The 12,329-nt window shown below is 38.3% G+C and overlaps 1 long non-coding RNA gene across 2 annotated transcripts in view; it reads right to left on the reverse strand.

Annotated features, from left to right (window-relative positions):
* Positions 1 to 12,329, reverse strand: part of LOC106007117 — a 188,437-nt gene that overhangs the window by 129,814 nt on the left and 46,294 nt on the right. For both annotated transcript variants that reach the window (XR_006606480.1, XR_006606481.1), the window contains one exon: positions 2,973 to 3,032. This is a non-coding gene — a long non-coding RNA (uncharacterized LOC106007117). The remainder of the gene's footprint in view (positions 1 to 2,972; positions 3,033 to 12,329) is intronic.

Genomic DNA, 12,329 nt, shown 5'->3' on the forward strand with positions numbered 1-12,329 from the left:
TGCTTCCGTGCCCTTCAAATCCATCTTGTCACCGGATACCCGAGTCAGCCACTTGGCTCCAGGAGTCTTATGTGGCCTCTTATATGACCTCCTGCCACCTCCTCAGAGATTATGTTTCTTGTTGTTGTTTTAACCACTCCTCTCCCTTAGACTGCTTTGTCTAGAGCCGGGGTATAATGCTTCCTCAAGTTCTGTTACAGCAGAGATCAAGCCAACCAGATTTTATTGCTGTTTGGAGGATAATAGATCAAAGAAGAGGAAGGAAGGCAGTAAAATTGAAACCATTTTTTTAATATATGGTGCTCTCATAACCTGCAAGCCAAGACCCAAGACTAACTTCAAGAGATCCCTACTTGTAGCTCTCCCATGTAGACCCTGTTTTAGGAGCCAGCTTATGTACACCACACGTATTTCCTAGCAGAAGTTCCTTGAACATATCCCGGTTTTCAGTGAAATGAGTTCTTAATTTCAAGGCCCAGAAAAATACAGGAGTTTATTCCTTACTTTCCAGGACTCATTCCATGTTCTGAGACCTGCCTCTCCCCTTCAAGGTAAAACTCCCATGATAAGGTTTTGCTCAGTGGCCTTTAGAAAGACTACTGGGGGAAGTCATCAAGAAGATACGACCACCAGTTGATATACAATTGGACCCAGGCAATCAGAGATTCCTCACCCCTTTTCCTGTCCTTGGAACATGCATTCAGCTTACCTTACCATTAGGAGCTTCCACAGGGACATGCCCTTGAAATAATGAGTTGAGATCACCTGGACAGCAAATATGTGACTAAGAACCCAGTTAGGGCCTATATATAAACTTTTAAGATGTGGCAGCCAGGTAATGGAAATTTGCTTGTCTTGTCGCCACCAAGATAAGCCTTCTAAGTAAGTTTCCTTGCTTACTAAAATTGCCACTTGCCAATCTGGAGTGGTTTGCTCCTTTCTTTGGTCCCTCCCTGCCCTCCACATAAGATGGCCAGTTTGCAAAGCAACTGTGACCCCCAAAATACATAATAGTTCAGGTATATTAATTCCCAGGTCTGGATATTCACTCTTCAATGTAATATTTGGGGCCTCAACAGTCTATCTTATGTTGAACTGCATCAGACTCAGGCCACATAAGGTGAAGATCATATCTGCCCATGTTTTCCAGCCAGGTCTTACATTCTATTCTCCTATCAGCAATGGCTTAAGCAAATGCACATGAACTTATCCCGAGCAAAGCAAGACTACCTCACTGTAGGTATATCCAAATCTATACACAGGCATGTTCTAAAGAAAATAATCCTCTGAGATGCAATTGTCTGCTGTAAAGACATACTTTTAAATTATAAAATCAAACAATTTAGTCTTTTGGGCCAAGAAGTCTCAACCCCTTTGCAGTCCACAAAGGAAACTTTGCTCTGAGTTTAACTGAAGTTCCATGGAATGGAGGATGATGATCTCAGAATAAAGAATGAAAGAGAACCTCTGGTTCAGTAGCTGCTGTTTGTGAAACTCTAAGATTTTTTTCAACTTCTACCCACCACATCATTAGGGACTGTCATATAAGAGCTTGGATGTATAACCAATTGGGTATTTGTGAACTTTTTATTATTGTGACACTAAATATGTATATTACACATTTATCTTTCAAAACTAAAAAAAAATAATGTGGAAGGGCAAATGTATGTCAAAGAGTGTTAGAAAGTATAAAGTGTTGCCTTAACAACTCTAAGGTCAATTTTGGAAAGTTGAAGACAAACTAGAGACAGTGCAAATTAAAATAAGCCCAAGACCTTCCATATCACAAAGAGAGGGGCAGTGTCTTCAAATTCTTTTATATCCCAAATTATATCCTTCGTATATTTTGAAAACCCATCGCCACATATCCCTGGCCAGAGGTCATAGAACCCATTCAGCTCACTGAGCCCTGATCCCTAACTACTTTTAAGTTCTTCAGGGCCAGGCAGTCACTAGTTGATCAGATGCTACTCTAACTGCATATGTTCTTTTTATCTCAACTCTTCTCCTAGAAATTGTGTTGAAATACATGAATTTTCCATAAATCTCTATCAACCTTGGGGTTCCTATTGAACATAACTTAAACACACATTTATCTTTACATCTTCCCAACTCCACTAAAATTGCAATGAACTCATTTCAAAAGACAGGCCAAATTCCTTAGACACAGGAATTCCCCGGAGGAACCAAGTGCCTCTGAAGTCATGGGAATTCAGTAAAAATCCACATGCTGAATGTGAAATCTCTAGTTTTTTTCCCAGTTTAAGTCCCCAGATGCAAAGCAACCAGGCATATGCTCCTCAGCCAGGAGACTGAAGAATTCTCCCTAGGAAAAACTGTAACTCAACAAAAAGACCCACATATACTGAATTTTGCATCTAGTAATATTCACTTCCCAGTGAAATTCAATCACAAAAGTCAGCAAGTCCTATGCTCACATGAGACCTTCCAAAAAGCATTTAAATACCCCACTCTTAAAATGCATAGCCCAAGATCACCAGATGTGTAGGAAATACTTCTAAAATGAAGATAGACCCAAATAGGAACACACACACACACACACACACACACACACACACTACAAAGAAAGAGAGAATATTTGAAAAGAACTATTAGTCATTATGCTTTAGGAGATAAGAGTTTTAAAAACATCAGAATGAAGAACTTGGAGGTGATACCAACATCATGTGGCATAAGCTGTTTCTCCTTTTTGCCCACCCCCCCCATCCCACAATCCCTCCAAGACACACACAAATTCAGCATCCATCCATAGACAAAAGAGCCTTTGAAGGAGCTGTGGGACCTGGTACCAAATGCCAAGGGACCCAGGAGTCATCTCACTCACCCACAAATCTGGTAACAGGCAACTAGACCTCAGCCTACAGTACTAACCTAGCAGTAGCCCTTAAACCAGTTCTAGCAATCTCTGCTGCAGTCTAGAAGCCTTAGAAAACATGGTCTTAGGCACTCACCCAAGGATGAAAAAGTTCTTGTGCAAGTCCAGAGGAGGTTTCCAGAGACATTCCAGCAACCTGTTGGAGAAAAAAAAAAAAAATAGGAGTTTGGGTGCATTTGAGTGGGTAAGAACACTGACTAGTATCATGAAAATATACAATACACTGTTAAGAGTATGTAGGCTTCTGTTTTATGTAAACTTCATAGTAACTACAAAGCAAAAACCTGCAGTAGATTCACAAAAAGTAAAGAGGATATCAAAATATACCACTAAAAAAGTAATCAATTTATAGAGTAAGGCAGCAAGAAAAAGAACAAGGCAACTAAAAACAGCTAGAAAATGGTAAGTCCTTACCAGTCAATACTCTGAATATAAATGGATTGAATTTCACCATCACCCCCAGAAAACAAACAAATGAAAAAGATATACATCAACAGTAGAATGGCCAAATGGATTAAAAAGAAGAACAAAAAGGACTGAACTATATATGTTGCTTACAAGACACTCAGCTTTAAGGACACACAAAAGAGAAGGAATAGTTATATATGACAAAATAGACTTTAAGCCAAAAATGATAAGACAAAGTCATTATATAAGGATATAGGGGTCAATTCTTTGAGAACATAGATCATAAGTGTGTGTATATATGTGTGTGTGTGTATATATATATCTCCAATATCAGAACACCAAAATATATTAAACACTGAAATCTGAAGGAAGAAATAAACAATATAATGATAGTATGGGGACTTGAATATCAACTTTCGACAATGGTTTTCTTTTTGGAGGACTGATCCAACAAAAAAATTCTGGACTTGAACCATACCTTAGACCAAATGGACCTAAAAGACATGTACAAAACATTCCATCCAATGGCTGAAGAATATATATTCTTCAAGTGCATATAAAACATTTTCTAGGATAATTCGTATGACAGGTCACAAAGCAAGTCTTAGCAAATTCATAATTGAAATCATATCACCACAAATATTTTCCTACCATAATAACATGAAACTAGATATCAATAACAGGAGGAAAGCTGGAAAAAATCACAAACACATGGAAATTAAACAATATGCTCCTGAAACAATAGGTTAAAGCAGCAATCAAAAATGGGTATCAAACATCTTAAAAAATGGAAATGGAAACAACATATCAAAAGCTATGAGATAGGGGCGCCTGGGTGGCTCAGTGGGTTAAGCCACTGCCTTCGGCTCAGGTCATGATCTCAGCGTCCTGGGATCGAGCCCCGCATCGGGCTCTCTGCTCCACAGGGAGCCTGCTTCCCTTTCTCTCTCTCTCTGCCTGCCTCTCTGCCTACTTGTGATCTCTGTCTGTCAAATAAATAAATAAAATCTTAAAAAAAAAAAAAGCTATGAGATAATCCAAAAGCAATTCTAAGAGGAAAGATTTCAGTGATAAATTCTACATTAAAAAAAGAAACATTATGGGGCGCCTGGGTGGCTCAGTGGGTTAAAACCTCTACCTTTGGCTTAAGTCATGATCCCAGGGTCCTGTGATCAAGCTCCCCATCTGGCTCTCTGCTCAGCAGGAACCCCGCTTCCCCCTCTCTCTCTCTCTGCCTGCCTCTCTGCCTACTTGTGATCTCTGTCAAATATATAAAAACAAAATCTTAAAAAAAAAAAAAGAAACGAAACATTTCAACACGGATGGTATTAGAGGGTATTATGCTAAGTGAAATAAGTCAATCAGAGAAAGACAATTATCATATGGTTTCACTCATATGTGGAATATAAGAAATAGTGCAGAAGACATAGGGGAAGGGAGAGAAAACTGAAGGGGAAGAAATCAGAAAGAGACTGAGAGACTCTGGACTCTGGGAAACTAATTGAGGGTTGAGGAGGGAGAGGTGGACAGGGAGATGGGGCAACTGGGTGATGGGCATTAAAGAAGGCACGTGATGTGATGAGTACTGTGTGTTATAAGCAACTGATGAATTATTGAATACTACATCTTAAACTAATGATGTATTATATGTTGGATAATTGAATTTAAACTAAAATCTTCAGATGGGAAAAAACTTTACAAATTAAAAACATATATATATTTTAAATAAACAACCTATATTCACACCTCAAGGACAAGAAAACTAAGCCCAAAGTCAACAGAAGGGGGAAAAAGATGAGAAGTAAATGAGACCAGAAAAATAGCAAAAATCAATGAAACTAAGAATTGCTTTCTTGAAAAGATAAACAAAATGAACCAATGCTTAGCAGGACTACGATGACAAAATCAAATGAAAGATGTTTCACGTGATACCGCACAAATACAAATGATCATTAAGAGACTACTACACTATGTGTTCATAGCAGCACTGGCCACAGTTGCCAAACTGTGGAAAGAATGAAGATGCCCTTCAGTGGACAAATGGATAAAGAAGATATGGTTCATATATACAATGAAGTATTACACCTCCATCAGAAAGGATGAATACTCAACTTTTGTATCAACATGGACGGGACTGAAAGAGATTATGCTGTGTGAAGTCAAGCAGAGAGGGTCAATTATCATATGGTTTCACTTACTTGTGGAGCATAAGGAATAACATGGAGGACATTGGGAGATGGAGACAAGAAGTGAGTTGGGGGAAATTGGAGGGGCAGACAAACCATTAGAGACTGTGGACTCTGAGAAACAAACTAAGGGTTTTGGAGGGGGGTGGGGTGGGTGGTTGGGTGAGCCCGGTGGTGGGTATTATGGAGGGCATGTATTCCATGAAGCACTGGATATGGTGCATAAACAATGAATTTTGGAACACTGAAAAAAAAAAATAAAATAAAACGGAAAAAAAATAGGGGCACCTGGGTGGCTCAGTAGGTTAAGTCTCTTGCCTTCAGCCCAGGTCATGATCTCAGGGTCCTGGGATCGAGCCCCGCATTGGGCTCTCTGCTCAGCAGGGAGCCTGCTTCTCCCTCTCTCGCTCTCTCTGCCTGCCTCTCTGCCTGCTTGGGATCTCTCTCTCTCTCTGTGTCAAATAAATAAATAAAATCCTTTTTACAAAATGGAAAAAAATTAAAAATAAAAGGGAGGAAGCTGGAGAGGAAAATAAATTAGTAAATAAGTAAATGAAAGGGATGGGGTTGTATACTCTATGTTATTTTTAGTAAATCTAATTTATTCATTCTAGAAATTATTGAAAAAGTTAAACATTTAAAAATAATTTTCCCTGTTCTAGAATTTTTTTTAATAAGGAAACCAGGAAAAAGAAAATAAAAATCATCTCTAATTCATCTTCTTAAGATAAACATTTTAATGTATTAAAATATAAAACATTGTAAGTTTTATTCCAGGCTTTTTAAAATTTTATATATGAAAGTGAAATGTTATCAAAAATATCTCTTTTATAAAATAAAGGTCATACTGTACAGTTAAAAAAAAGAGAGACAACTATGAACATTATATTGCCAACAAATTGTATAACCAAGAAGAAATGGATCAATTCCTAGAAACATAAAGCCTAACAAAACTGAAAGACATAAAAAATCTGAACGAACCAATAATGAGTAAGGAAAGTGAATCAGTAGTTAAAAACTTTTCAAAGAAGGTCCAAGAACAGATGGCTTCACTGGTGAATTCTACCAGACATTCAAAGAATTCACACCAATCTTTCTGAAACTCTCTTAAAACAACTGGAGAGAATAACGACCAAACTAATTTTAGGAGGCCACCATTACCCTGATACCAAGGCCATATAAGAACACTACAAGAAAACTATAGGCTAGTATTCCTGATGAATATAGATGCAAAAATTCCCAACAAAATATTAGCAAACCAAAATCAACACTACATTGGAAAAAATCATATGTAATGATCAAGAAAGATTTATCCCTGGGATGCAAGGACAATTCAACATATGCACTATCGATAAATGTTTTTAGAATATGAATAGAATAAAAGATTAAAAACACAGGATCTCAGTAGACACAGAAAAAGCATTTGACGAATACAACCTTTCATGATAAGAACTCAACAAATTCAGTATAGAAGGAATATACCTCCATATAATAAAGACCATAGATGAGAAGCCCACAGCTAACAGCACACTCAATGGTAAAGGACTGCAAAAGCTTTTCCTCTAAAATTAGGACCAAGACAATGATGCCCATTCTAGCCACTATTATTCTAATAGGATTGGAGGTCTTAGCCACAGCAGACAAGAAACAAAAAGCATCCAAATAAGAATGGTAGTAATAAAACTGTCTTTGCTTGCGGATGGTATAATCTTTTTTTAAGTTTTTATTAAATTCCAGTTAGTTAACTAGCAGTATTAGTTTCAGGTGAACAATTTAGTGATTCAACACTTCCATATAGCATCCAGTACTCATCACAATAAGTGCACTCCTTAACCCAATATAATCTTTCATATATAAAATGCCAAAGACTTTATCACACACGCACAAGAAAACATACCAAAACTGTTAGAACCAATAAACAAATTCAGTAAAGTTGCAGAACACAAAAATCCACATATCGAAATCAGTAGCATTTCTATACTCCAACAAAATATCTGAAAAAGGACCAATCCCATTCACAATATTAAAAACAAACACAGGAGTAAAATTAAATCAAGGAAACCAAAGACCTGTACCCTGAAAACTATAAGATTTTGGTGAAAAGAAATTGAAGAGGAAACAGAAAGCTATCCTGTGTCCATGGATCATGAAAATATTGTTAAAATGTCCATACTACCCAAAACCATCTATAGATTTAACACAATTCCTATAAGTTCCAATGGAATTTTTCATATAAATTCAAAAACAAAAAGAAATCCTGAAATTTGAATGGGGAAAACAACAACAACAACAAAACCCTGAATAGCCAAGACAATCCTGAGAAAGATCAAAGCTGGAGGGATCACATGTCCTGATTTCAAACTATACTACACAAAGCTATGGTAATAAAGTGCCAGCAAAAAAAAAAAAAAAAAGACACAAAGTCCAAAGGAACCCTCATACCCTCATATATACAGTCAACTAATATTTGACAAGGGATCCAAAAACAACGGCAAAAGGATGATCTCTTCAATAAATGGTGCTGGGGAAACTGGATAACCACAAAAAGACTGAAACTAGACCTCTACACCATGCTACTCTCAGAAATTAATTTGAAAGGGATTCAAGACTTAAATATAAGACATAAAGCCATAAGACTCCTAGAAGAAAACATAGGGAAAACCACTCCTTGATGTTTGTAACTGTTTTTTTTTTTGGATAGGACACCAAAATCATAAGCAACAAAAGCAAAAATTAGTAAATGGAACCACATCAAACTAAAAAGCTTTCCACAGCAAAAGACTTGACAAAATGAAAGGCAACCTGCATAATGGAGAAAAAATATTTACTGGTCATATATCTAATAAAGGGTTAATATCCAAACTATGTCAACAGAATAAGAAAATAAAAAACAATCCAATCATAAAATGCGCAGAGGAACTGAACAGACATTTTTCCAAAGAAGACATACAAATGGTCAACAGTATATAAAAAGGTACTTAAAATCATTAATCATGAAGGAAATGCAAATCAGAACCGCAATGAGAGAACACTGCATATCTGTTGGGATGGCTATCATCTGAAAGACAAGAGAGAACATGTTTGTAAGGATGTGGAGAAAAGGGACTCTTTATACACTCTTGGTAGGAATGTAAATTGGTACAGCCATTATGGAAAACAGTATGTCTGTTCCTCAAAAACTTAAAACTACCATATGATCTACCAATCCCACTCCTGTGTGTGTGCATGTGTGATGTGTGTGTGTGTGTGTGCATATGTGTGTGTGTGGTGTGTACATGTGTGTGTTTGTGCGTGTGTATCTCCAAAGTAAATGAAAATGGAATCTTGATACCGGCACTCCATGTTTATAGCAGCATTATTCACAATAAGCAAGATACGGAAACAACATAAGGGTCCATCAACAGATGAATGGTTGAAGGAGAGGTATTAGACCTTTATAATGGAGTATCCTTCAGGCACGAGAAAGAAAATCTTGGTGTTTACAACATGGATCTTGAGGGCATTATGCTAGTGAAAAAGGTCAGAAAGAACCACACTGTATGGTCTCACATGTGGAATCTAAAAAGCCAAACTCCCAGGAACAGTAGAATGGGGGTTACCATGGATTGGGGGAAATGGGGATATTTTGGTCAAAGGGTACACACTTCCTGATATAAGGTGAATAAGCTCTGGAGATCTAGTGCACAGTGGGACTATTTATACTATACATATTTATCCAATTACACATTTCAAAATTGCCAAGAGATCAATCTTAAATGTTCTCACCACAAAAAAAAAAAAAAAGAGACGGTCAATATGTGATGTGAAGGAGGGGTTAGCTATTACTACGGGGGTAATCATTTGGCAATATGTAAGTGTATCCAATCAATATGTTCTACATCTTCAGCTTATGCATCAATTATATCTCAAAGCTAAAAAAAACAATAGCAAACACTATGATCAACATTATTTGATAAGCATTTAAAAAAACATATGGTAAACCAAATTGTACATTGACTGCAATGGAATATTTCAGAAAAGTAAATATTTTTAAATTAAAAAAAAAGAATTAGGTGCTTTAAAGAATAAAAAGCTATTACCCCAAAGATACAGATGTAGTGAAAAGAAGGGGCACCTGCACCCCAATATTCTTAACAGCAATGTTCACAATAGCCAAACTATGGAAGGAGCTGAGCTATCCTCAGATGTGATTCATATGAACAATGGAATACTACCCAGCCATCAGAAAGAATGAATACCTACCATTAAATCAACATGGATGGATCTGGAGAGTGTTATGCTAAGTGAAATAAGTTAACCAGAGAAAGACAATTACACGGTTTCACTCATACGTGGAACATAAGAAATAGTACAGAGGATCATGGGGAAGAGGGAAAACAGAATGGGAAGAATCAGAGAGGGAGACGAACAATGAGAGACTCTGGACTCTGGGAAACAAACCGAGGGTTGTGGAAAGGGAGGTGTGTGGGGGATGGGTAACTGGGTGATGGGTGTTAAGGAGGGTTTGTGATGTGATAAGCACTGGGTGTCATATGCAAGTAACAAATTCCTGAACACTACATCAAAACTAATGATGTACTTATATGTCGGCTAACTGAATTCAAATTTAAAAATAAAAAGGAACACTATGGAACAAGAGACCATTTGTGATCATTAAAAATACCATACATGTTAAAATTCAGTACATCTTGGAAGACAACAGTGGAACTAATCTCCTAGGGAGACAAGCAGCAGTGGTGGTTTCAGGGTGTAAGCCACTGAGAAGCTGTCACATGAGTGCCTGTCACACTAACGGCTGCCACTGGCACTGGGCCACATCTGGCTCTGCTCCAGAACAGAGCTTCGAGGGCACTCTATAAAATTTAGTCCATCCTAAACAGTCTGAAGCAGACAAAGCCTTTTGAGCTTTTGTTCCTTCCTCTCGTCACAAAGCACCAAAACATTCTAATAAATGCGATCATTTACTTCATTAGATAGTTGGAATGCTGGATGCCAACTCTCTCAGTACTGGGTTCCGTCTACACAGGCACTGCCCTGAGACCCAGAAATCTCCCATTTATTGTGCATTGGGCACTGCACAGCAAGAGGGCATCTCCCCCGGCCACAGTCAGTTCTAAAGAAATGATTAAAACATGGGAAAATATGAGCTCCTGTCACCCATCACTGTTGAGTAATGATCACTGCAGTCATGAAGGAGCCTGCTCCGATAAGGAAACACGCTGCCTGGAAAATGCAATGTTTCAGACTTCTGCATCTGCGCTCTTGCAAATGCTTTCTTGGCACCATCCTATTTCATATGATTAATTTTCCACGAGATTTACAAAGGAATAAAATTCCTCCTTTATAAAAGTTTGACTTTTATTTTCTGAGTAACTCCTGACACCAAGTGCTAAAATTCCGCCTTGGGGGGTTCATCAGGAAAAAAAAGTTATTTTCCTCAGCTGGACATTTTCAGTTGGACATTATCTTTTCTACTATACAGTAGGAATAGTAAATAGTCAATTTGTTATATCACATTTATTTAGCAAAGCACATACTGAGTATGCATTAAAATACACTGAGTCAGGGGCGCCTGGGTGGCTCAGTCTAAGGTTAAGTGTCTGCCTTGGGTCAGGTCATGATCTCAGGGTCCTGGGATCGAGTCCCACATTGGGCTTTCTGCTCAGCAGGGAGCCTGCTTCTCCCTCTGCTTCTGTCTGCTGCTCCCCCTGCTTATGTTCACGCTTTTTGTCAAATAAATGGATAAAATCATTTTAAAAAGACACTGACTCATCATGCCTATTGTAGGCCTCCTAAACTCTTGTGTAGATAGACAACAGAGGAAAATGGAGGACCCCCATTGTCCAATGACATACAGAGCAGGCTACTAGAGATCCATCAGAACACAATCCCAAGAATGTATGCAGGAGAGCTCTGTAGGAGAATGGCATGGCACTGAGCTGGATTTGGGGTCTTTTCTAAGAATACAGAATTATCCTTATTAGGAATTTGAGTCACAGTCATAGAAAAGTGACAGAAACCTCAGGATCCTGTGTTGAACACAGAACTAGGTAGTAAGCTATATATACACTAGGTGCCATGCATATAGATCAGGGGGCACTAGATTTTATAGACCATTTTTGTAGACTGTGTTTCACATCTCTAACCCACCATGCCCTCATCAGGCACACACGCGCGCACGCACATAAACACACACACACACACACACACACACACACACACTTCAATTCATTACATAGAAGATGGGGCATGAGAAGCTCCCAAGTGATACTGATAATCAACGAAGGAACACCTTCCAAGTGAGTTTTTAAGTCCCTTCCAGAGCTTTGGTAGATAGACAAGTTTCCAGGAACTCGAAATACAAAGTTAAGGGCAATGTAAGGTGGTATAGGAGCCAGGGGAGTATCTTAAATAACAAGAGTCCTAAGAATATAAAGGTTCAGAAGCTCATCTCTTAAGGAGAAAGACCATGATAGAAGTCTCAGAATTCTTAGAATGCACAATAGCAGGCGAGATGGAGGAAGGCACTCCTGGAGAGACCTAGCAGAACACCGGTGCAAGACACAAGAGGCCCAGGGATACAAGCAGCTGAATACTGGCTCTGAGTGGTGACAGCATGGTCTGTACCCAGTAATTCCCCCCTCTGGTGAGTCTTTTCCCAAATTTGTTTTCCTAAGGATTTCCTGCAGGGGAAGAAGAGCACATCAGATGAATCCCCATCCTTACATAAAACCTTCTCAGACCAAACCAAACGTCTCTTCTTCTTCCTCTGAACTCAGTTAAGGATGAATTAAAAGTGCCTAATCCAACTCACTATATTATGGGTCATCATACTGATG

Source organism: Mustela putorius, unplaced genomic scaffold (assembly GCF_011764305.1).
Source record: "Mustela putorius furo isolate JIRA1106 unplaced genomic scaffold, ASM1176430v1.1 tig00000281_pilon_pilon_pilon, whole genome shotgun sequence".
In the NCBI taxonomy this organism is placed as follows: Eukaryota; Metazoa; Chordata; class Mammalia; order Carnivora; family Mustelidae; genus Mustela; species Mustela putorius.